The 27488-nt window shown below is 41.6% G+C and overlaps 1 protein-coding gene across 1 annotated transcript in view; it reads left to right on the top strand.

Annotated features, from left to right (window-relative positions):
• Nucleotides 1-1932: 1932 nt before the first annotated feature.
• The window catches only part of LOC123492616 (leucine zipper protein 2-like), a 92040-nt gene continuing 66484 nt past the window's right edge, over nt 1933-27488 (top strand). Inside the window, exons 1-2 of the mRNA XM_045225337.1 lie at nt 1933-1991; nt 21885-21947. The gene's annotated coding sequence lies outside the window, so the exon portion shown is untranslated. The remainder of the gene's footprint in view (nt 1992-21884; nt 21948-27488) is intronic.

The following is a 27488-nucleotide window of genomic DNA, read 5'->3' as shown; positions in this document are numbered from 1 at the left end:
AGAGAGAAAGAGAAAAGAGGGAGAGAGAGATATAAAAAGAAAAAAAAAAAAAAAGCGATATGCTATTGGTCCTTACCAAATTAAACTTGAGCTGTGCTTGCCTACACTGTAATTACATGCAAATAGGTACCTGCCTATGTAACTACAGTACCATGTACAATCTATATACATAAGTATGTGGACACTCCTTCAAATGAGCGGATTCGGCTATTTCAGCCACACCCGTTGCTGACAGGTGAATAAAATTGAGCACACCACCATGCAATCTCCATAGACAAACATTGGCAGTAGAATGGCCTTACTGAAGAGCTCAGTAATTTTCAACGTCGCACCGTCATAGGATGCCACCTTTCCAACAAGTCAGTTTGTCAAATTTCTGCCCTGCTAGAGCTGCCCCGGTCAACTTTAAGTGCTGTTATTGTGAAGTGGAAATGTCTAGGCGCAACAGCGGCTCAGTCCGAAGAGTTAGGCCACACAAGCTTACAGAACAGGATCGCAGAGTGCTGAAGCGCGTAGCGCGTAAAAATTGTCTGTCCTCGGTTGTAACACTGACTACCGAGTTCCAAACTGCCTCTGGAAGCAACGTCAGCACAAGAACTGTTCGTCAGGCGCTTCATGAAATGGGGCCTAAGATCACCATGTACAATGCCAAGCGTCGGCTGGAGTGGTGTAAAGCTCGCTTCACCATCTGGCAGTCCGACGGACTAATTTGAGTTTGGCAGATGCCAGGAGAATGCTACCTGCCTGAATGCATAGCGGCAACTGTAAAGTTTGGTGGATTAGGAATAATGGTCTGGGACGGTTTTTAATGGTTCGGGCTAGGCCCCTTAGTTCCAGTGAAGGGAAATCTTAATGCTACAGCATACAATAACATTATAGACGATTCTGTGCTTCCAACGTTGTGACAACAGTTTGGGGAAGGCCCTTTCCTGTTTCAGCATGACAATGCCCCTGTGCACGAAGCAAAGTCCATACAGAAATGATTTGTCGAGATCGGTGTGGAAGAACTTGACTGGCCTGCACAGAGCCCTGACCTCAACCCCATCGAACACCTTTGGGATGAATTGGAACGCTGACTGCGAGCCAGGCCTAATCGCCAAACATCAGTGCCCGACCTCACTAATGCTCTTGTGGCTGAATGGAAGCAAATTCACGCAGCAATGTTCCAACATCTAGTAGAAAGCCTTCCCAGAAGAGTGGAGGCTGTTATAACAGCAAAGGGGGACCAACTCCATATTAATGCCCATAATTTTGGAATGAGATGTTCGACGAGCAGGTGTCCACATACTTTTGATAATGTAGTGTACATGCATAGTTATGCATAGGGACAGTTATGATAAAGTGCATGGAACCAAAATTGGAACCATTTTTTTTTTATATTTCTATGACCAACATAGAACGCCTCCAATGTAACAATTCTTAGGAAGAGGGCTATTCCCTGGTACAGAAAACCCTGTGCTTTGTAAGGCCACCTCTCAGATCTTACTGCATGCCAGTCAGTCAGCACCACTGCTCTGTGTTGTGTCCCTGCACATGTTCTAATGCATCTGTGTGAGTGAAGGAACAATTAAGCTACAGATGTACAATAGTGCACCTGTATATGTCTCTCTCATGCTATCAGCAGTTTCTATTGATTCATGTTCATGAGTGATTATTCAATGCTCAGTTGTGTTGCTTGTGTTGAAGAATAGGCTCTGGATTAGCTAATTAAATAATTGATTAACTCATTTACTGTTGTAAATGTGTTCTGGGGTCAATACTTAGGCCTGATTAATCGAAACTGGCTTGTATGATCATCTAATATAATTACATTTGTCACTGCGGATAAAACAGAAAAGCAGTGCAAGCTTCATTACTATATGTTATCAATGATTTTCTCTCATCAACTCTTAACTAATACCACCTTTTTTATTTATTTTTATTTGCAGAACAAGAGCTTGAAAAATAAACTGCTATCTGGCAACAAACTGTGTGATGTCCATGCAGAAGAGGTAAGCCTTTTGAATCACACTGATGAACAGTGGGCATAGGTAAAACATTAATGTCATAATTCATTTGGATTGAATTGGGGCCCAAGTCTTGATTGATTAGACTGGCCCTCACTTTACATGCAGTTGCTCTGCTCATGCATACAGTATATTATTTTTAAAAAACGATCATGAAGGCTGATGAAAACTTTTGGCTTTTAATAATAAAGACAACATTTTTGTTTAATTGTACCAGAAGTGGCTGAATCTCTCCTGCACACAAGCCCCATTAGAACAGCCTACCCAGCAAAAACAACAATCCTGCATAAAGTCGGTGTCTGGATAACTTTGTACCCCGAAACAGTTAACTTTTCAGCAATTGAAAAAACAGTGGTGTAGTCATGTAAGTTTCCAAGATATTATGAAGGACTTTGATTGGTCTTAGAGTCATGAAACTTTGACAGCACATGGAGGGGAATGATTACTTTCAATCTATGTAAAAAGGAAAAAATAGCCAAATATGGACATACAAGGTTTTTCGAAGATACCGACGATAAGCAACACGAGGGTTTATGTTGTGTGCAATTTGGCTTTTCCCTGCTCTAAAGCAGCGCTTTCTTCAGTCATTTGAGGGAGGTGTGTAACACATATATTTTTTTCCTCAGTGACATGTTCACTGAAGACAAACCAAAACCCTTCAGAGCTTGACCGGTACACTTCCTATCATCTTAATCCTGCTGGTCAATGGCCACTTTCAATGGCCACTCAACTGAACGTACACTACATGACCAAAAGTATGTGGACACCTGCTTGATGAACATCTCATTCCAAAATCATGGGCATTAATATGGAGTTGGTCCCCCATTTGCTGCTATAACAACCTCTATTCTTCTGGGAAGGCTTTCCACTGGATGTTGGAACATTGCTGCGGGGACTTGCTTCCATTCAGCCACAAGCGCATTAGTGAGGTCGGGGGCTGATGTTGGGCGATTAGGCCTGGCTTGCAGTCAGCGTTCCAATTCATCCCAAAGGTGTTCGATGGGGCTGAGGTCAGGGCTCTGTGCAGACCAGTCAAATTCTTCCACACTGACCTCGTCAAACCATTTCTGTATGGACCTCGCTTTGTGCACGGGGCATTGTCGTGCTTAAACAGGAAAGGGCCTTCCCCAAACTGTTGCCATAAAGTTGGAAGCACAGAATCGTCTAGAATGTCATTGTATGCTGTAGCGTTAAGATTTCTCTTCACATGTGGCAGGGTTTGAAAACTATTACGGACTACAAAAGGAAACCCAGCCCGAGCTACCCAGTGATGCGACCCTACCAGATGGGCTAAATGCCTTGTATGCTCGCTTCGAGGCAAGCAACACTGAAGCATACATGAGAGCACCATCTGTTCCAGACAACTGTGTGATCATGCTCTCCGTAGCCAATATGAGCAAGACCTTTAAACAGGCCAACATTCAAAAGGCAGATTACCAGGACGTGTACTCAGAGCATGCGCGGACTAACTGGCAAGTGTCTTCACTGACATTTTCAACCTCTCGCTGACCGAGTCTGTAATACCTACATGTTTCAAGCAGACCACCATAGTCCCTGTGCCCAAGAACGCCAAGGTAACCTGCCTAAATGACTACCGCCCGTAGCACTCACGTCTGTATCCATGAAGTGCTTTGAAAAGCTGGTCATGGCTCACATCAACACCATCATCCCGGAAACCCTAGACCCACTCCAATTCGCATACCGCCCCAACAGATCGACAGATGACACATTCGCACTCCACACTGCCCTTTCCCACCTGGACAAAAGGAACACCTATGTGAGAATGCTGTTCATTGACTACAGCTCAACGTTCAACACCATAGCACCCACAAAACATATCACTAAGCTAATTATGCTGGGAATATACACCTCTCTCTGCAACTGGATCCTGGACTTCCTGACGGGCCGCCCCCAGGTGGTAAGGGTAGGCAACAACACATCTGCCACGCTGATCCTCAACACGGGGGCCCCTCAGGGGTGCGTGCTTAGTCCCCTCCTGTACTCCTTGTTCACCCACGACTGCGTGGCCAAGCACGACTCCAACACCATCATTAAGTTTGCTGACGACACAACGGCGGTAGGCCTGATCACCGGCAACTAAGAGACAGCCTATAGGGAGGAAGTCAGAGACCTGGCAGTGTGGTGCCGTTCTACTGCCAATGTTTGGCTATGGAGATTACATGGCTAAGATAAGAATACATAAAGTAAATGGCTCAGTAGAATAGAATAAACATTTTAGCATAAGTATAATACAGGAAGACACAATGAGGGTCTCACCCTCGAGATTGATGGCTCAGCTGTCAACACAGCCAAGTCATTCAAATTCCTGGGGACCATCATCCCCCACAACCTCAAGTCGGAGTACAACATCACAGTAGTGACCAAGAAGGCTCGACACAGGATGTACTGTCTGCGCCAGCTGAGAAAACCCAAACTCTCTCAGACAATTCTGGTTTGGTTCTACACGTCCATCATTGAGTCCATCCTCACCTTTTCTATCACCTTCTTGTTTGGATCGGCGTCTGCCAGCTGCAAGGACAACCTGCAGTGCATCGTCCGGTCTGCGGAGAAGGTTATCGGCTGTCACCTGCCCTCCATCAAGGACCTGCACGCCTACAGGCAGTGATGTAAAGTACTTAAGTAAAAATACTTAAAAGTACTACTTAAGTCGTTTTTGGGTTATCTGTACTATACTTTACTATTTATATTTTTACAACTTCTAGTTTTACTTCACTAAATTCCTAAAGAAAATGTTGAACTTCCTACTCCATACATTTTCCCTGACAAACCACAGTACTCGTTAGCATTTTTTGAATGCTTAGCAGAACAAGAAAATTGTGAAATTCACGCACTTAGCAAGAGAACACGTGGTCATCCCTACTGCCTATGTTCTGGCGGACTCACTAAACACAAATGCATCTTTTGTAAATAATGTCTGAGTGTTGGAGTGTGCCCTGGCTATCCGTACATTTTTTAAACAAGAAAATGGTGCCGTCTGCTTTGCTTAATATAAGGAATTTGAAATGATTTATACTTTTACTTTTTACTTTTGATACTTAAGTATATTTTAGCAATTCAATTTACTTTTGATACTTAAGTATATTTAAAACCAAATACTTTGAGACTTTTACTCAAGTAGTATTTTACTGGATGACTTTCACTTTTACTTGAGTCATTTTCTATTAAGGTATCTATACTTTTACTCAAGTATGACAATTGGGTACTTTTTTCCACCACTGCCTACAGGACAAGGAAGCGTGCAGATAAGATCATCGCTCACCCCGGACACCCCATATTTCAAAGACTCCGATCTGGCAGACGGTTTAGGTCAATCAAGACCAAAACTGCCCGCCACCTGAACAGTTTCTTTCCCCATGCTGTGGCCCTCATCAACCTGCCATCAGGCTCATAGGGATTAACCCTCCCGTTGTCCTAGGGTCAAAATGACCCGCCACTGTGTTGAACCAACTTTCTTTAATTTTTATATTTTTGGGATCATTTGTGAGAAGGAGGCAGTGAGACTTTAAAGAAAGTATCACTGCCTCCTTCTCACAAATGATCCAAAAAATATAAAAATTAAAGAAAGTTGGTTCAACACAGTGGCGGGTCATTTTGACCCTAGGACAACGGGAGGGTTAAGTGATTTTGCATTGGCCCGATTACTGAACCTTGTCATCAATGACCACAAATAGTAATCCGCACTATACTGCATTTGCACTATGTACACCTCCGCACACTGTATATGCACTGTATATATATAGCTTTTATTGACAATTACATTAAGTTTATGCAAAGAGTCAATATTTGCAGTGTTGACCCTTCTTTTTCAAGACCTCTGCAATACGCCCTGGCATGCTGTCAATTAACTTCTGGGCCACATCCTGACTGATGGCAGCCCATTCTTGCATAATCAATGCTTGGAGTTTGTCAGAATTTGTGGGTTTTTGTTTGTCCACCCGCCTCTTGAGGATCGACCACAAGTTCTCAATGGGATAAAGGTCTGGGGAGTTTCCTGGCCATGGACCCAAAATGTCGATGTTTTGTTCCCAGAGCCACTTAGTTATCACTTTTGCCTTATGGCAAGGTGCTCCATCATGCTGGAAAAGGCATGGTTGGGAGAAGTTGCTCTCGGAGTATGTGTTGGTACCATTCTTTATTCATGGCTGTGTTCTTAGGCAAAATTGTGAGTGAGCCCACTCCCTTGGCTGAGAAGCATGAATGGTCTCAGGATGCTTTACTGTTGGCATGACACAGGACTGATGGTAGCGCTCACCTTGTCTTCTCCGGACAAGGTGTTTTCCGGATGCCCCAAACAATCGGAAAGGGGATTCATCAGAGAAAATGACTTTACCCCAGTCCTCAGCAGTCCAATCCCTGTACCTTTTGCAGAATATCAGTCTGTCCCTGATGTTTTTCCTGGAGAGAAGTGGCTTCTTTGCTGCCCTTCTTGACACCAGGCCATCCTCCAAAAGTCTTCGCCTCACTGTGCGTGCAGATGCACTCACACCCGCCTGCTGCCATTCCTGAGCAAGCTCTGCACTGGTGGTGCCCCGATCCCGCAGCTGAATCAACTTTAGGAGACGGTCCTGGCGCTTGCTGGACTTTTTTTGGCGCCTTGACGCCTTCTTCACAACAATTGAACCTCTCTCCTTGAAGTTCTTACTAGCAGCAATATCCTTGCCTGTGAAGCCCTTTTTGTGCAAAGCAATGATGACGGCACGTGTTTCCTTGCAGGTAACCATGGTTAACAGAGGAAGAACAATGATTTCAAGCACCACCCTCCTTTTAAAGCTTCCAGTCTGTTATTCTAACTCAATCAGCATGACAGAGTGATCTCCAGCCTTGTCCTCGTCAACACTCTCACCTGTGTTAACGAGAGAATCACTGACATGATGGCAGCTGGTTCTTTTGTGGCAGGGCTGAAATGCAGTGGAAATGTTTTTTTGGGATTAAGTTCATTTTCATGGCAAAGAGGGACTTTGCAATTAATTGCAATTCATCTGATCACTCTTCATGACATTCTGGAGTATATGCAAATTGCCATCATCAAAACTGAGGCAGCAGACTTTGTGAAAATTTGTATTTGTGTCATTCTCAAAACTTTTGACCACGACTGTACAGTGCACTCGGAAAGTATTCAGACCCCTTGACTTTTCCACATTTTTGTTACGTTATAACCTTATTCTAAAATGGATTAAATGAAACATTTTCCTCATCAATCTACACACAATACCCCATAATGACAAAGCAAAAACTGGTTTTTAGAAAATTTATAAAAATAATAAACAGAAACACCTTATTTACATAAGTATTCAGACACTTTGCTATGATACTCTAAATTGAGCTCAGGTGCATCCTGTTTCCATTGATCATCCTTGAGATGTGTCTACAACTTGATTGGAGTCCACCTGTGGTAAATTCTATTGATTGGACATGATTTGGAAAGGCACACACCTGTCTATATAAGGTCCCACAGTTGACAGTGCATGTCAGAGCAAAAACCAAGCCATGAGGTCGAAGGGAATTGTCCGTAGAACTCAGAGACAGGATTGTGTCGAGGCACAGATCTGGAGAAGGGTACCAAAACATTTTTGCAGCATTAAAGGTCCCCAAGAACACAGTGGCCTCCATCATTATTAAATGGAAGAAGTTTGGAACCACCAAGACTCTTCCTAGAGCTGGCTGCCCGGCCAAACTGAGCTATCGGGGGAGAAGGGCCTTGGTCAGGGAGGTGACCAAGAACCCTATGGTCACTCTGACAGAGCTCCAGAGTTCCTCTGTGGAGATGGGAGAACCTTCCGGAAGGACAACCATCTCTGCAGCACTCCACCAATCAGGCCTTTATGGTAGAGTGGCCAGACGGAAGCCACTCCTCAGTAAAAGGCACATGACAGCCCACTTGGAGTTTGCCAAAAGGCTCCTAAAGATTCTCTGGTCTGATGAAACCAAGATTGAACTCTTTGGCCTGGAATGCCAAGCGTCACGTCTGGAGGAAACCTGGCACCATCCCTCTGGTGAAGCATGGTGGTGGCAGTATCATTCTGTGGGGATGTTTTTCAGCGGCAGGGACTAGTCAGGATCAAGGGAAAGATGAACGGAGCAAAGCACAGAGAGATCCTTGATGAAAACCTACTCCATAGCACTCAGGACCTCAGACTGGGGAGAAGGTTTACCTTCCAACAGGTCAACGACCCTAAGCACTTGAACCCGATCGAACATCTCTGGAGAGACCTGAAAATAGCTGTGCAGCGACGCTCCCCATCCAACCTGACAGAGCTTGAGAGGATCTGCAGAGAAGAATGGGAGAAACTCCCCAAATACAGGTGTGCCAAGCTTGCAGCATCATACCCAAGAAGACTCAAGGCTGTAATCGCTGCCAAAGTTGCTTCAACAAAGTACTGAGTAAAGGGTCTGAATACCTATCCAAATGTGATATTTCCTTTTTTTGTTTTTATAAATTTGCTAAAATTTCTGAAAACCTGTTTTTGCTTTGTAATTATGGGGTATTGTGTGTAGATTGATGAGGGGAAAAATAATGTAATCCATTTTAGAATAAGGCTGTAACGTAACAGAATGTGGAATAAGTCAAGGGGTCTGAATACTTTCCCGAATGCACTGTAGATATATCCCCCTCTGTAAATTGTACATTCCCACTAATCAGCCTTTACTCCAGAGTTTTATTGTTAGTGTTCCGATATTCTATATTTTGTATGATGTCTATTTGGACTTTATTCTGTTTGTATATTGTCTATTGCCGGCAGCACCTTCTCACCATGTGTGAATGTACTTGGCGAATTAAGGTGATTCTGATTCTCTCATTGTTGACCCATAATGGTCAGGATTTCCTCACCTGCATATTGGCATGACCCATTCATAGCTTACTTGTCCCTCTCAAAGCAAGTGAATCCAACCTTGACTTTAGATTTGAATACAGCAGTTAGTGAGCCAAGGCTTGAGTATTTTGTTAGGATAACAAAATGCACCAGTGGATATCGCCTGTGGGTTTTTTTGAATATTAGATTTTCTCCACTTTCTTGATCCAAATTCATTCATTTCAGGCACATTTAACCTTATGATCAGCTCGCACCAAAACAAGCTTAATGAAAATGCAGGTGGGCATTTACTGCCATGAATGTTGCCTTGGAGGCAGCTCTTCATAGTGGTCACTGGCTGGCACAGGCACAGTCATACAATCTGATTTTAAACCTAACCCTAATCTTAACCACACTGCTAACCCTAATGCCTAACCCTAACCTTAAATTAAGACCAACAAGCACATTTTTGTTTTCATAAATCTTTACGATATAGCAAATTTTGACTTTGCAGCTTGCCCATCTAGTAGAAATCTCTCAGTTCTGCCTCCAGGGGAAGATTCATGACAATTTTATTTTATTTTATTTCACCTTTATTTAACCAGGTAAGCCAGTTGAGAACAGGTTCTCATTTACAACTGCGACCTGGCCAAGACAAAGCAAAGTAGTGCAACAAAAACAACACAGAGTTACATATGGGGTAAAAAAAAACATAAAGTCAGAAATACAACAGAAAATATATATACAGTGTGTGCAAATGTAGCAAGTTATGGAGGTAAGGCAATAAATAGGCTATAGTGCAGAATAATTACAATAGTATTAACACTGGAATGCTAGATGTGCAAGAGATTATGTGCAAATAGAGATACTGGGGTGCAAAAGAGCAAATTAAATAACAATATAGGGATGAGGTAGTTGGGTGGGCTAATTTCAGATGGGCTGTGTACAGGTGCAGTGATCGGTAAGGTGCTCTGACAACTGATGCTTAAAGTTATTGAGGGAGATAAGAGTCTCCAGCTTCAGAGATTTTTGCAATTCGTTCCAGTCATTGGCAGCAGAGAACTGGAAGGAATGGCGGCCAAAGGAGGTGTTGGCTTTGGGAATGACCAGTGAGATATACCTGCTGGAGCGCAGACTACGGGTGGGTGCTGCTATGGGACCAATGAGCTAAGATAAGGCGGGATTTGCCTAGCAGTGATTTATAGATGGCCTGGAGCCAGTGGGTTTGACGACGAACATGTAGTGAGGACCAGCCAACAAGAGCGTACAGGTCACAGTGGTGGGTAGTGTATGGGGCTTTGGAGACAAAACGGATGGCACTGTGATAGACTACATCCAATTTGCTGAGTAGAGTGTTGGAGGCTATTTTATAAATGACATCGCCGAAGTCAAGGATCGGTAGGATAGTCAGTTTTACGAGGGCATGTTTGGCAGCATGAGTGAAGGAGGCTTTGTTGCGAAATAGGAAGCCGATTCTAGATTTAACTTTGGATTGGAGATTCTTTATGTGAGTCTGGAAGTTGAGTTTACAGTCTAACCAGACACCTAGATTCTAGATTTAACTTTGGATTGGAGATTCTTTATGTGAGTCTGGAAGTTGAGTTTACAGTCTAACCAGACACCTAGATAACAATAAACGTCAACCTGTGATAGAAAATACAGCTTGCCTTAGTGGATTTGTTCGAAAGTTGCTCAGATATTTATTTAACCTCTATATTTTATGGGAGATCTCAGGGTATATGAGCGTTAAATGGAGGCGGGATGGCTGTCTTGGGATGTCCAACTACTGTGGGAATGGGAATAATAAGATAAAGAATAGTATTGCCAAGGGGTGAGTGAGCTCATGCACTTCGACATGTTACAAAATGGATGAACAACATTGGTTGTTAATAACATCTAAGACCAGTGAAAAGTTAACTGTGCTTGGGTTACCATTTCAGCAGTGCTCAATACAAATGAAACTAATGTTATTTTTCCCTCTAGGAAAATGTGAGAACCCATTTATTTTGATAACAATTCCACTTATTTTTTTGGCACTCACTTGTGACACTCAGTGCCCAGTTTATTCAAGTCGAAACAAACTTGAAGAGCTTAAACAAACTACCAAAACATGAAACGCTAAGGGACAGATCAAAATGTACTGTGGGGGAGGTGCTGGTCCGACTCAAGGTGTCATTAAAAGTGGGCGGTGCACAATTGGCCCAGCGTCGTCCAGGGTAGGGGAGGTAATGGCCGGCAGGGATGTAGCTCAGTTGATAGAGCATGGCGTTTGCAACGCCAGGGTTGTGGGTTTGATTCCCACGGGGGGCCAGTATGAAAAAAAAATATATATATATGTATTCACTAACTGTAAGTCGCTCTGGATAAGAGCGTCTGCTAAATGACGTAAATGTAAATGTAAAAGAATGCACCCCCCCTCACCAGAGCAACAAATATTTTCACACTACCCTCCCCTTGTACAGTAAAATACATTGAACACCCTCTCCCCTCATAGAATTAACTCAAAATAATGTTTACAACCACAAACAGTAGCTGTAGCGACCCTGTGTTTATTACATTTACATTTTACATTTTAGTCATTTAGCAGATGCTCTTATCCAGAGCGACATACAGTTAGTGAGTGCATACATTTTTCATACTGGCCCCCCGTGGGAATCGAACCCACAATTTATAAACATGGATATCGACTTTGCCACTTCAGCATGATTTTGTGGCACAGTTGATGCCACGGAGGGCTACTGGCCAGAAGGTTGAAGGTTCACTGAGCTCGTCTGTGGTGGTCGCTCTTCCTGCCTGTTTCATTACACTATGATCAGAGCCGGCTGCAGACAATGATCAGCTAGGGGGAAATCAGATTTAACATTTTGATGCCATATGTATAATTATATAAAATTATATAAAGTGTATAGGCAACGAATTTTCCACCAACCGGTTTCTGTGCCAATGCACCACACAACCAATAAACAAAGCATACTGACTTTGGGCACTTCAATATCATGGTTTGCGCTTTCAACACCACAATAAACAGACTATGTCATATGTGTAGAGGTGGTCCTCTGTAGCTCAGCTGGTAGAGCACGGCACTTGTAACGCCAAGGTAATGGGTTCGATCCCCGGGACCACCCATACACAAAAAAATAATAATGTATGCACGCATGACTGTAAGTCGCTTTGGATAAAAGCGTCTGCTAAATGGCTTATTATTATTCTCCACAAACAGAAAATACATCGCTCCCTACCTTTTAGGCTTAGCCAGTATTGAAGAGTTGGCTTGACAATCTCCGAATGTCATTCAACTTTATGGTGTTTTGTGTCATGACTTGACCTCATGGGTTGAGGATCAAACATTCCTGCTAGGCAAATGTTTGAACACCCCCTTTCCTGGGGGCCAGTTTTATGACTTAACAGCCGGTCATAAATTGTTTGCAGAAATGTACTCCTTTTGGTCTCTAGTATGGGAAGAAAGAATTTCCCTGTGAGACAAAGGAAGTCTTCCCGCCAAGACTCCAACATCCAAAAGTGGATAGTGAAACAATATTCCTACTTAAAAGAATGTGGGAAATGGTCAGTGGGGATCTAAAGAATAATCATGTCATGTTGTATATTATTTTGTGATGTCATTAAGGATGGTATCAAGTAATAACTTTAACTGTAAAACAAATCAACCTTTAGACCAGCAGACGTGAAGCGTGAGCTAAACGTTACAAAATGGTTGAATTTCTACAAGACCAGAAAGACCAGAAAACGTGAGACGTTAATCCACACGTTTGAAATGGAGAAACTCTGAAACTCTCAACCTCTACACGTGGTGAAGAAGAAGACAATGCACTAGACCTTATCATTTCAGTCTGCAGCTGGCATGTATAGTCGTCTAGAGAACTTTCGCTAAAGACATGAAGTGGGAAGGACAATCCCTCTCCGACAACCGTTGGTACATCTGAAGTAGCCATTCTAACCAGCACTATGACCAGAAACTCTACCAAGGACATTGGGATCTCTGGTGGGCAAACCAGAGTCCTACATCATCAACTCAACTATCGAGGACAGCTACACGTAAATACATGTTGTATTTCTAATCCGAATGAGCGTTATTAGGGTGCATAAGTATTATGATTACTGTGAGCATAGTCTCCAAAGGAACCATGATAGTTTGAATCTCTGTCTCTCCCTTCCACTCTGACCCTCCTTCTACCCAAGCAGTCATGCGATTGTTAGTCCAGTCCACTAGGGACCTATTTTTCATTGTATTACGTTAGTAATCAATAACCTATGTGTGTTTGTATTGTGTTATTATTTAGTTAGTTAGTAAATTAATAATTAAGCCAATTTGTGTATTGCTGATTCATCAATAAGGTTAGGGCTCTTGCAGGTTCAAGGATTATGCGATGTTCAGAATGAGACCGATAAGAGGTAATTATTTGATAAGTGACTGTTATCAATATATAACATATCTTCTAAGAGTATAAATCGGGAGATGGTAACACATTAAACAACTTATTCCGTGATGCCCCAAATTCCTTATGAGTTAATTGTTACATAATTAATTTAATCGAGTGACAATTAAACATAGTTAGGTGATTCGATAAATAACAGTCATACATTAAAGTAAGTCACATCACAACATTTGTAACCAATGTCTTTTTCCATTCATCATCTGGTCGCTGTACAGTTTGGATTGATTGAGTGATTGATTTTATTTGTCAGTTAAAAAAATTCACAAAAGTGACCGGGATTGCACAATAATGTCGGGGACTTATTTCCATTGTGGTCCCTATTTTGTAAATAAATACATATGCAATTACATAGCTACAGACACATTACAGAGATATGCTCAACCTCCAGATGAGTATGAGGGGAGAGTTTAAGTACAATTCTTACAAGCTTGTTTGGCTGGTAGCTTATCTTTGGATGTTTCGGGCTGCTGGTGAACCATGATGTGCAGGCATAATCAAAGTGACACTGGACTAGCGCACTTGCCAGAGTCTTTAGGGTGTCTAAAGCTAGGTTTCCATTCAATTGGCAACAGATTTTCATGTGAATATTCTAAAATCTTCATACAAACAATATGCCATTTCAGAGTTTCCTTTAGGAAAATTTGGCACCGGACAACATGACAGGGAAGATTTTAATTTACTGGACATTTAAGAAATGTAATGGACATCCATATGCATTCAGATGCAACCTGGCGCAGCCAGCGCCATCACTAAACAAGTGATGGCCAAATGAGCCACATTTACGTTTCTGTAAAAACATCCTTTAACAAATTACAAAAACGCAATGTCTTGTGTTTCGATGTGTAGCATATGCAAAACTATAGCCTATTTTTTGGGAGAGGTTTAGGCTACTTTCCTATAACAATAATTGTCCACCTCACAGTTCAGCTGTCAGAGATTTGAGCGCTAAATGTATGAGGGCATTGCATGCAAAGGCCTATAGGCTTAGGTGTTCACTGTATGATATTCATATTTGAATAAATAAATAAATATATATTAGTGCTGTCAAACGATGAGAATAATTAATCGCGCTTAATCACATTAAATTCTGTAGTTAATCGCGATTAATCACAATTGCTCAAATGTTGTGCTAAATAAAGATTGTTCCATTTAAAAAAGCAGTGTATTTTAATGGCATATTCACCATAAACAAGTTAAGCAATACAAAAGTCCTGTAACTTACTAATGCTCCCAGTAGGCCTGCTAATGCTCCCTCATACATTTTCACACACACACACACACACACACACACACACACACACACACACACACACACACACACACACACACACACACACACACACACACACACACACACACACACACACACAGTTAAAGCTTCAGCCATTCTAAATGATTGTTCTCCCAATTACTGATTGGAGGGTTGGCTATAAGAAAAAAATAACTATGGATACAAAGAGCATAAACTTGTCCAACAATGTCATGAATTCCACAGAACATAAACCAGTGGACATACACTTCAGTCGTCCTCCTATTTCTTTTCGCTGAGCCAGTTGCAAAGAATAACAAGCCTGTTGACATTTTCAGATGATAAAGCTGCTCTCTTCTTCTGTACGATATGCCCAGAGAGTGAAAACAACCTCTCACAAGGTACTGATGTGGCAGGCGTTGCCAGGTACCTTCGTGCAATGCAGGCCAGCCTGGTGTGTGCCCCTGCATGCTGTGACCACCACTGTAGTGGACAGTCTTCCATGTTGATGCTGGGCTCTGCTTTGTAACGCTCCACACATTTCTCAATGGACTCCTCCTCTTCATCAGTCAGACTCAGAAGAACTCAACAAAAGGGCAGCTTTCTTCTTTGGTGGCTTTGACTCTGGTGCTTTATCAGGTTGCTGTGCAGGCCTGTCTTCCTTCAGCAAGTTGCTGACCAAAGCCCACACCTCACCCCTCTCAGGTCTGGGAAGGCACTTCAGGTCCTTAAACCTTGGGTCGAGTGCTGTTGTGATCTTCAGCCATGTGAGATTGGTGTTTTCCTTGCGTTTCTTCAGGTATGTTGTAATTGTCAGCTTGAATCTTACCATATAGACAGGGTCATCATCGGAGGTCTCCATCACCCGAAGGAGATGACACAAAGCAGGCAACCCCACTAAGCAGGAAATGTACTTCTCTCTTCCCAGAGGTTCAGTCAAGTACCTGCAGTGAAAGATAATTCAAAATCACTTCAGTCAATTGTGAGAGACTTGTTATACACAGACTCTCTCTCTCTCGCTCTCTCAATTCAATTCAATTCAAGGGGCTTTATTGGCATGGGAAATAAACAATAAAAAGTTAACAGTAAATCTCTCTCTCTCACACACACACACACACACACACACACACACACTTTACACACTCGCTCATGCACACAAAATCGTATTATAACACTAATAGTGAGATAAAAAATATTACCTGCAGGGCTCCAGTAGTGCCTTCAGCTTCTGCAGTTTCTCCAGTTCAGCTGTGGTTGGCATGGTGATGTTCGTTTTTTGTTGGGCCAGAGCATCTCTCAGTGGTTGTTGGTTTCTGTGGACACGTTTGACCATTTCCAGAGTGGAATTCAATCTTGTTGTGACATCTTGTGCGAGTGACTCCTTCTTTAGCGCATTTGCAACTTGCTGTTGTCCGAGCTCTGCAGTTGTCCGAGCTTTCGGCATTTGGCTAGGGCATTGTCGAACCCGCTGTTCTGTAGGGACAAAGTGATGGACCTTTGGAGACTGTGCGCAGTGCAGGGCAGGTGTTCAAAAGGCAGATGTCTTGCAGCTGCAATCATGTTCCGTGCACTGTCTTTGCAAACTGTGGTAACTTTGTTTTCAATGTTCCACTGCTTTGCTAGATCCATGAAATACCCGACACACGTTTCAGCATAGTGCCTCTCTTCTGTCTTCATTACGGTCAGAGTGTGTGAATGCAGTTTTCATCGATGTGGTGCGCAGTAACCCCAAGGTAGTTGTGGTTACTGACCGAAGTCCAGTGGTCTCCTGTGAGAGCATCAGCCATTGCATGTTTCAACTCCTCCGCTTTCGTAGCCCTCTCGCTTTCATACAGCTCGTGTATTCTTTTAACAACGGTGGCGCTCGAGGGTAACTCATACGTTGAGTTGTTCGATGCTCTCCGAATGATCTCTCAAGCCTTCGTCCTCCACAATGTGGACTGGCCTGCAAGCTGTAGCAATCCACTTGGCTATTGCTTGTGTTAGCTTGCTGCTCGTCGACTTGTCCATAGGCCTCCCACGCACACACTCTTCTAGCTTAGCCTGCCGAAGATGTCCTCCATTGCTACTAGTAACATTACTTGAATTCCCGACGTCAACAGTATGTTTCCCTTGTAAATGATAATGAAGACTCAATGTACTTCGGTGCTAAACAAATTCAGTATTGCAATAGATGCAAATTACTTCGGTTTTATCCAGAGAGCCACCTGGGAGTGATTTGAAATGTAATTTGCCATTTAAAAGCCCCTTACTAGCATTCTCCATCATTCAGTCATACAAGTAGCTAGCTAGTAAAGTGGTTGTCAAACTAGCGCATCGTCTGCTAGGGCTTGAATCTGAACTATGGATGGTTCAGGGGGGTCAAACTAAGAAAATGCGTTAATGGCGTCAAAAAATGTACGGCTAAAAAGATGTAAGCATTAACGCGTTATTAACATGTTAACTTTGACAGCCCTAATATCTATCTATATATATATATATATATATATATATATATATATATATATATATATATATATTTTTTTTTTTGTATTTAATTGTATTTATTAGGGATCCCCATTAGCTTCTGCCAAAGCAGCTACTCTTCCTAAAGCACTTACATTACATAAAAAACAAAATATAAAACAGTACATCATTTGACATTATTACACCACTACCTATCTACAATACAAAATGTTTAATACCACCATACAACAATATCACATTGTGTGCGTATGCATGTGTCTATACCCTTGTGTGTGTCTCTTCACAGTCCCCGTTGTTCCATAAGGTGTGTTTTTACCTGTTTTTTAAAATATGATTCTACTGCTTGCATCGGTTACCTGATGTGGAATAGAGTTTCATGTAGTCATGGCTCTATGTAGTACTGTGTGCCTCCCATAGTCTGTTCTGGACTTGGGGACTGTGAAGAGACCTCTGGTGGCATGTCTTGTGGGGTATGCATGGGTGTCCGAGCTGTGTGGCAGTATTCCAAACAGACAGCTCGGTACATTCAGCTTGTCAACACTTCTTACAAAAACAAGCAGTGATGAAGTCAATCTCTCTTCCACTGAGCCAGGAGAGACTGACATACTTGTCATTCATGTTAGCTCTCCGTGTACTTTTAAGGGCCAGCCGTGCTGCCCTGTTCTGAGCCAACTGCAATTTTCCCAAGTCCCTCTTTGTGGCACCTGACCACACTACTGAACAGTAGTCTAGGTGCGACAAAACTTGGGCCTGTAGGACCTGCCTTGTTGATAGTGTTGTTAAGAAGGCAGAACAGCGCTTAATTATGGACATACTTCTCCTCATCTTAGCTACTGTTGTATCAATATGCTTTGACCATTACAGTCTACAATCCAGGGTTACTCCAAGCAGTTTAGTCACCTCAACTTGCTCAATTTCCACATTATTCACTACGAGATGTAGTTGAGGTTTAGGGTTTAGTGAATGATTTGACCCAAATACAATGATTTTAGTTTTGGAAATATTCAGGACTAACTTATTCCCTGCCACCTATTCCCGAAACTAACTGCAACTCTTTGTACCAGTCAAAAGTTTAGACACACCTACTCATTCAAGGGTTTTTCTTAATTTTGACTATTTTCTACATTGTAGAATAATAGTGAAGACATCAAAACTATGAAATAACACATATGGAATCATGTCGTAACCAAAAATCAAAATATATTTTATATTCTTCAAAGTAGCCACCCTTTGTCTTGATGACAACTTTGCACACTCTTGGCATTCTCTCAACCAGCATCATGAGTAGTGCTTTTCCAATAGTCTTGAAGGAGTTCCCACATATGCTGAGCACTTGTTGGCTGCTTTTGGTATTTTGGCATTTTATTAGGATCCCCATTAGCTGCAAAAGCAGCAGCTACTCTTCCTGGGGTCCACACAAAACATGACATAATACATAACATTAATAGACAAGAACAGCTCAAGGACAGAACTACAAACATTTTTTTAAAGGCACATGTAGCCTACATATCAATACATACACACAAACTATCTAGGTCAAATAGGAGAGAGGCATCGTGCTGTGAGGTGTTGCTTTATCTGTTTTTTGAAACCAGGTTTGCTGTTTATTTGAGCAATATGAGATGGAACAGAGTTCCATGCAATAATGGCTCTATATAATACTGTAGGCTTTCTTGAATTTGTTCTGGATTTGGGGACTGTGAAAAGACCCCTGGTGGCATGTCTGGTGGGGTAAGTTTGTGTGTCAGAGCTGTGTGTAAGTTGACTATGCAAACAATTTGGGATTTTCAAAACATGCATTTTTCTTATAAAAATAACTAACCGGTGCCCCTGCACATTGACTCAGTACCGGTACCCCCTGTATACAGCCTCGCTATTGTTATTTTTACTGCTGCTCTTTAATTATTTGTTACTTTTATTTCGTATTTGTTTGTGTGATTTTTTGGGGTATTCTTTCTTAAAACTGCATTGTTGATTAAGGGCTTGTAAGTAAGCATTTCACTGTAATACACCTGTTGTATTCGGCGCATGTGAAAAATAAAATTTGATTTGAAGAAGAAGTGATGCAGTCAGTCTCTCCTCAACTCTTAGCCAAGAGAGACTGGCATGCATAGTATTTATATAAGCCCTCTGATTACAATGAAGAGCAAGACGTGCTGCTCTGTTTTTAGGCCAGCTGCAGCATAACTAGGTCTTTCCTTGCAGCACTGGACCACACGACTGGACAATAATCAAGATTAGACAAAACTAGAGCCTGCAGAACTTGCTTTTTGGAGAGTGGTGTCAAAAAAGCAGAGCATCTCTTTATTACGGACAGACCTCTCCCCATCTTTAGAAACATTGAATCTATATGTTTTGACCATGATAGTTTACAATCTAAGGTAACGCCAAGTAATTTAGTCTCCTCAACTTGTTCTGGGTGGTCCTCTGTAGCTCAATTGGTAGAGCATGGCGCTTGTAACGCCAAGGTAGTGGGTTCGATCCCCGGGGCCACCCATACGTAAAAATGTATGCGCACATGACTGTAAGTCGCTTTGGATAAAAGTGTCTGCTAAATGGCATATTATTATTATTATTATTTGTTCAACAGCCACACCATTCATTACCAGATTCAGCTGAGGTCTAGAACTTAGATTACCTCCTCCTCCATGCTTTACGGTGGGAACTACACATGCAGAGATCATCCGTTCACCCACACCGCGTCTCACATAGACATGGCGGTTGGAACCAAAAATCTCCAATTTGCACTCCAGACCAAAGGACAAATTTCCACCGGTCTAACGTCCATTGCTCGTGTTTCTTGGCCCAAGCAGGTCTCTTCTTCTTATTGGTGTCCTTTAGCAGTGGTTTCTTTGCAGCAATTCGACCATGAAGGCCTGATTCACACAGTCCCCTCTGAACAGTTGATGTTGAGATGTGTCTGTGACTTGAACTCTGTGAAGCATTTATTTGGGCTGCAATTTCTGAGGCTGGTAACTCTAATGAACTTATCCTCTGCAGCAGAAGTAACTCTGGGTCTTCCATTCCTGTGGCAGTCCTCATGAGATCCAGTTTCATCATAGCGCTTGATGGTTTTTGCAACTGTACTTGAAAAAACTTTCAAAGTTCTTGAGATTTTCCGTATTGACTGACCTTCATGTCTTAAAGTAATGATGGACCGTCGTTTCTCTTTGCTTATTTGAGCTGTTCTTGCCATAATATGGACTTAGTCTTTTACGAAATAGGGAAATCTTCTGTATACCCCCCCTACCTTGTCACAACACAACTGATTGGCTCAAATGCATTAAGAAGGAAATAAATCCCACATGAACTTTTAATAAGGCACACCTGTTAAGGAAATCTTTCTGATTGAGAGGGGGTCAAATACTTATTTCCCTAATTAAAATGCAAATCAATTTATAACATTTTTGACATGCATTTTTCTGGATTTTTTTATTTAATCTGTCTCTCACTGTTCAAATAAACCTACCCTTAAAAGTATAGACTGATCATTTCTTTGTCAGTGGGCAAACGTACAAAATCAGCAGGGGATCAAATACTTTTTCCCCCTCACTGTGTATATATATATATATATATATATATATATATATATATATATATATATATACCATATAAAGGAAGAGAAGCTTAGGCCTAACCCCAGAGAGATAGAGAAATGCCAGAGGCATGCTACGACACCGACATGCATTTTTTTTTTATGTCAGATGGCTACTATACAGATATAGACGTACAGAAGGTGGGTAATTTGTAAATATTCTATACAAATATTTTGTATGCAAATAAGCATTATATTGTTAGATTATAGGAGTAACTCTGGTAGGCCTGAAACAGTCTTCCTCACCTCAAGTTCAACTGTCAGAGTCAGTTGGAGCACTGAGGCGCACTGCCTTCATATCATAGGCCTGCAGTAGCTTAAGCTTAATAATAGCCACACCATACCAAACCTTCACAAATGTTTCAAAATGTTATTAGGGTAATATTAAAAGTAAGTCAAGCCATTGTTTATAGGGAAAATACAAGCAGAAGAGCGAAAGTAAACCAGTGAAAAAACGCACTACCCTCCCCTGTGCCCCCCAAAAAACCACAAAACCTTCCCCAAAGCAAAAAAGAAAAGTTTGACAACACTCCCATATTTTGGACCCCCCCTCCCCCCAGTAAATTTCGATCTGTTCCTAACCTAATTTCACTCTCACCTTTGTATGTATTATTTTAAACTTGGGCTTTTTATGTATTCTTTTAAAATTGGGCTTTCTACCTTTCATGTTATCCACCTTTTGTTTAAAGAAGTTACTTCCCCAGGGGGATGAAAACAGCTGTTAAACTCTCATTGGTGCAAAGGCTCCAAGAGGACTGACTGTATCACCAGCATCAGGGAGCCAACCCCCATGTGCTTCCATGAGCTTACTGATGTGCAACCATAGTAATGTCAGGGAGAGCTGGGAACCATGTGTGTTTGTGCATACGTGTGCTGCGGTTAAGATCGGAGACCAGGGAAAGCCATGCATTTTGCAAACTGTCTGAGCTCTGTGTGTGTGTCTGTATGTGTTATTGTGTGTGTGTGTGGCCATCGAGATGAGAGGGGAGGGGAGGGGTGCTACCAGGGAACTGTATGAGTGGGTAGTGGTTGTGTGGAATGGAGTGGAGTGAGAATAGGGCTTTAGACAGTGGGCAAGTAGCCAGTGCATGATTGAATCATTGTGTGGGCTTTGCAGTTCACTGAATGGGAGATTTTACATTTTCTTGCCCTCTGTAGGTCGCTCCTTTGAGCCGGAGCATTGTCCAAGGAACACGCACAAAGGAGTGCTCCGCTGCTGCCGGCAAAATCCTGCTACGTGATCTAAAACCAATTTCACTATTTGAATAAGCTAACATTTATTTTCTTATCTTCTCCTTGCAGTCCAAGAAAATCCAGGCTCAACTGAAAGAGCTGCGGTATGGGAAAAAGGATTTAATTTTCAAGGTAAGCGCAAAGTGAAGGGGGCTGCTTTATTATGGTTCCAGACCAGGAGTAAACAGGTGCTCCAGTCCACCTTAAAAAGATGATCCTATCTGGGGGCACTTGGCTTAATTGAGTCTGCGATTAATAAGTCCCAACTGGAAGGAATAGTCAGTACACAGAGGGCTCACAGGCTTTTGCACCATTGCTTTCCCCTCTTATACTGTAGTCTGTGCAACTGGCATTATTCTATTACCACCCTGGAAGGTTTCCTTTAGTTTCATGATGTGTACAGCGTTGGACAGATAGCTTGCACGTTCCAGATCTGTTTGTGCTGTCTTGTCAATTCCTATGGACATTGACGTGCCACACATTATTTACACTGTTGTCACATGCCAAAGTGAATAAGCCCCTTTCCAAAAAATAAATAGAAATTGTAATGTGTTGCATCTGTTTCCACACTTGCAGCATGAAGGATGTTATAGATACAACAACCAATAAGTACATTATCCAATGCCAAACCTTTTCTGAGATATTGTTTAAATTGAAGTCAGATCTATGCTGCATTGCCACAAATTCCTTGAAGGTAGTATACATAAATCAATATATGGTGTTAAATAAATAATTGAATCCTTATACAATCCATGAAGACCCATTGAGATAAGGGAGACCTGGACAAGACTGCAAGCTCTGGTATGATAAACCAACTACAATAAAATGTAACCCCCAACAAATCTATCACATAAAGTAAACTATATGCTTACACACAACTACACATTATAATCTCATTCTTATTGGAGGAATTGACCTTTTTAAGTGTTGTATTTTTTGTATCTAAGGATTCATGTAATAATCGTTGGCATTTACGGGGACATAGGCTGACCTTTCTGTTCTTGTTTGGAGGGCTGGGTCGAGAAATGTCAGTTGACATTTCTGCCACAGTGCCTCCTAATACCATTTCATAAATGCGAGATTTGATCCCTCAGACCTGTCATTTTTTAAGCTCTGTCAGATGGAATAATGACAGTGGCTAGAAAAGGGCTCAATCCTCCCCACTGAGTTTAATGCTTCCTATAGCAAATTGTCTGAATATATTGTCGAGTTGGTCCTCTCAACCGTTCAATTTCAATCTCAAGGATGCATGGCAGTGATGTGTAAGACCTGACCAAAGGTATTCACTTCAACGGAAAGTAAGAGGTAGACTGACTTGGATGTTTTTTCAGCTTTGCCGGGGTGATGTTGTGGTCAGCTATAGGTCATAATTAATAAAAGTAGTTATTGATGACTTTACCAATAAGTCACTGGATGTGACTGTTATTGAACTGCAGTGATTTTTGTAGTGAACATAACATATAAACCTCTATTTCTTCTCAACAAACATGACCAACCATATGGTCACCTTATAAAATTGAAGATACAAGTGTTGGACATTTTTATGTACAAATATAAAAAATACTTTATTGCTAATACTTCACATGATTCATATATGATAGCATTTTATTCTAACTGATGAGATGACACCATTCCAATTGTGTGGCTCATTTTCATGGTTTGCTTCCAAGAGTAACCCAGCAAACCGCGAACATTCCCAGAACATCAGCTAAGATTTCCATTAAGTTCTAGTTAGGATTTTATCTAACATTAGGATGATAACGTCAGAGAGAAACATTCATCAGGTTTCAAGGTAATGTAATAACACAATGTACCAGTAATGTTTTCCCAGCAAATCAAAATTGGTTCTGTGAAAGTTCCCAGAACATTAAGTTGGTCGCGGCAAATGTTCTCATAATACAAAAACTGTCCATTCGTGGTGATGACTACAGCATGTTTGTATAAAACATTCGCCTGATGTTGCAAGAATGTTTAATCTGCTCTTTAAAGGTTCCCAGAATGTTTCATTAGGTTGTGGGAACAGTCTGGCTAGAACAAAAACTGTCCAGTTGTGCGGATGATTCTACAATGTTTATTTTAGGGTGCAGAAACATTCACCTGATGTTACAAGAACGGGCCACACTTTATTTGGATAGTCTGGATTTTCCATCTGTAGATGCTCTACAGATGGTCATACTATCAACAAACTATCTGTTGATAAGCAACTGCTTGCTAAGGTTACAGTTAGGTTTTTGTTTAAAATAAGTGTTAGGGCAAAGGTTATTAAGGTGAAGGTTAGGGTTAAGTTTAGGGTTAGGATAAGGGTTAAGGTTAGGGCTAGGGATAGTAGATATAGTTAGTTGAAATGTTACTAATAGTCTGTAGAGCATCTCCAGATGGACTATCCAAATAAAGTGTTACCCAAGAAAGTTCCCAGAACACATTTGGTCTGTTCTTTAAAGGTTCCCGGAATGTTTCATTAGGTTGTGGGAACAGTCTGTTGGGAACATTTTGGGGACATCACAAAATATATGTTCCCAAAACATAAAAACTTTCCAGTTGTGCAGATGATTTTACAATGTTTCTTTTAGGGTGCAACAACATTCACCTGCTGTTACAAGGACATTCCCAGAACACATTTCGTCTGTTCTTTAAAGGTTCCCAGAATGTTTCATTAGGTTGTGGGAACAGTCTGGTGGGAACATTGTGGAGACATCACAAAAGATATGTTCCCAAAACACAAAAACCTCCCAGTTGTGCAGGTGATTCTACAATGTTTATTTTAGGGAAGAGAAGCTTTCCAGAACACATTGAAACTGTTCGTAACACTAGAACTGCTAAAGCAGTCATTATGACTGCTCATGAATTACATTTTGTTGCTAATGTTTGGTATACTCAGTGTATAACAACAGATGAAATAAATGAAGTAAAGTATGATGGGGGAAAGGGGGTGAATGGATGAGTTGATGAGTGAGGGGAAGCGAACTATGTATAATTATGTAATCACCAATTGTGAATGAAGAACAGGGTCGGGCCATTCTATTGTATTGATCTGTTCTAATTATAATCTCAAAATGGTATGTACCCTATTTCAGTCCACCGAATACAAACAGTCTTATCAGTCTACTCTAGCCTACTTGGAGTAGGCTAGGCTACAAAGTGAGAGCGTGCGTAATTGTACATGCTGAACGGCTTTCAAAATATGGGGAAATATCCACATCAGGCAGCAGGTGATTGACTGTCGGAGAATGTGGTGATGAAGCTTGTGGAACCTTACATTGGCAAGGGGAGAAATGTCACCATGGACAATTTCTTCACTTCACTGTCATTGGCTGCCACCATGAACAAAGTGAGTTGGGAGCTCCCTCCCTCTGTGCAAAATAAGGCACCTGCACAGCCGTTGTGCAACCGTGCTGAAGAATGACAAGATGACGGGCACACAATAAAGAGAGAACCGGATACTATTACGCACTACAACCAAATAAAGGTACGGTATGTCAAAGTGTGTCAAGCAAGTGAAAGTTACGAAGATTTGTGTAAACTGTTAGGACAAGGGATAACAGCTAAATGAAATCCAACTAATGACATTGCATGAAGACGCACACAATGTTAACACGAGCTGACAATAATGACACTTATATTCATTATAATGCCATTATTGCCTTTGTGATTTTTACTATTTATCAAGGCCACTTGGCCATTATAATGATGTTTAGGCTACTGTTGTTTTCATCATTTGGCCTTCTGAAAGTATTCATACCCCTTGACTAATTCCACATTTTATTGTATTACAGCCTGAATTCAAAATTGATTAAATATATACATTTTTTCACCCATCTACACACAATACCCCATAATGGCAAAGTGAAAACATGTTTTGAGAAATGTTGTCAAATTTATTGAAAATGAAATACAGAAATATCTCATTTACATAAGTATTCACACCCCTTTGCTGAGACACTCAAAATTGAGCTCAGATGCATCCAATTTCCTTTGATCATCCTTGAGACGTTACCACAACTTGTTTGGAGCCAATTCAATTGTTTGGACATGATTTAGAAAGAAACACACCTGTCTATAGAAGGTCCCACAGTTGACAGTGCACGTTAGAGCAGAAACTATACCATGAAGTCCAAGGAACTGTCCGTAGATCTCTGAGATAGAATTGTGATGCGGCATATATCTGGGGAAGGTTCTAAAACCATTTCTAGAGTGTTGAAAGTTTCCAAGAGCACAGTGGGAAATTGAAAAAATATGGAAGTGCCCAGACTCTGCTTAGAGCTGGCCGTCCGACCAAACTGAGCAACCAGGCAAGAAGGACCTTGGTCAGTGAGGTGACCAAGAACCCAATGACCACTCTGACAGAGTTCCTTGGCTGAGATGGGAGAACCTGCCAGAAGGACAACAGTCGCTACAGCACTTCACCAATCTGGGCTTTATGGGAGAGTGGCCAGACGGAAGCCACTCCTGAGAAAAAGGCACATGACAGTTTGCAAAAAGGCACGTGAAAGACCTTGAGAGCATAAGGCAAAATATTCTGTGGTCTGATGAGACAAAAATTGAGCTCTTTGGCCTAAATGCAAAGCACTGTCTGGAGAAAACCAGGCACAGCTCATCACCCGTCTAACACCATCCCTACCGGGAAGCATGGTGGTGGCTAGGGCTGTTGGGGTCATCGTATTACCGCCACACCAGCAGTCATGAGTCATGACCGAAGTAAAATTATACGTGACCGTTGACAATGGTAATCTCCTCTTATGCACTCTGGACATGCTTTGGTAGTACCCAACTCACTAACGATCATCAGGTCACTAATGGCTTGGTACTCGGGGCTCTGTTGTCCCTCTAACCACTCTGACATCAATGCAAATGCAATCGAAAATCACATCAACTCACTTCACTTTGATGAATTTGAAGAAAGAAGTTCAATAACAGGTTGAAACTGAGTGGAAAACATGGTCGTTGGGGATGTTGTTTCAAAGCCTAACACATCGAAATGGACAGCGATTTCTAAGGTGATGATTAATTCAAAACCCTCATGCATATTAGAGCTTATGCATAGCATAGGTTTAAATATAAGCCCAAGCCCGATGATGGTGCCTTTCTACAATATATAGCCTACTTATATTACGCATAGCAGAAAAAAATAATTAAAAAAAAGATTTAAGATGTCTTTGGTACATAATTGGTCTAGCCTAAACTCCAAAATTAAACAAAATCTAGTAATCTCCTTTGAGTGTGGACTGTATTATTAGGCATACTTATGGACTGGTTACCTTATGCTATGCTCCAAACTTTATATCCATGAGTCTGGGTCCTATCCATGAGTAAGGGAGAGAAGGTATAGGCCTAGGCGATGCTGTTGGTTCATTGATTGTGCAGGGCGGCTTACAGAGTTATCCTACAATTATAGTGAATTTGTATTTGATTTTGAATAGCCTAGTAATAGGGCATTTTTTATATTTTCATAATTAATAGGCTGACACATTACCTTTAGCTACAGAATCTCACCACCGTGCATTTCTATCTCCTCCTGTCTCTCCTTCATTCCTTTCCAGAGAGAGGGGTTGTCAACAGTTTCATGAAATATGTTTAGTTGTGAAAACATGTTACTATTGATGTTCCCAAACAGATTTAACTTGGTTTCCCCAATTAAGCACTGGGTAGCTGCAGGAACAGGGTTGGGGAGCCCAT

Source organism: Coregonus clupeaformis, chromosome 15 (assembly GCF_020615455.1).
Source record: "Coregonus clupeaformis isolate EN_2021a chromosome 15, ASM2061545v1, whole genome shotgun sequence".
Classification (NCBI taxonomy): Eukaryota; Metazoa; Chordata; class Actinopteri; order Salmoniformes; family Salmonidae; genus Coregonus; species Coregonus clupeaformis.
The sequence above is the reverse complement of the archived record's forward strand: the minus strand, read 5'-3'. Positions and strand labels throughout refer to the sequence as shown.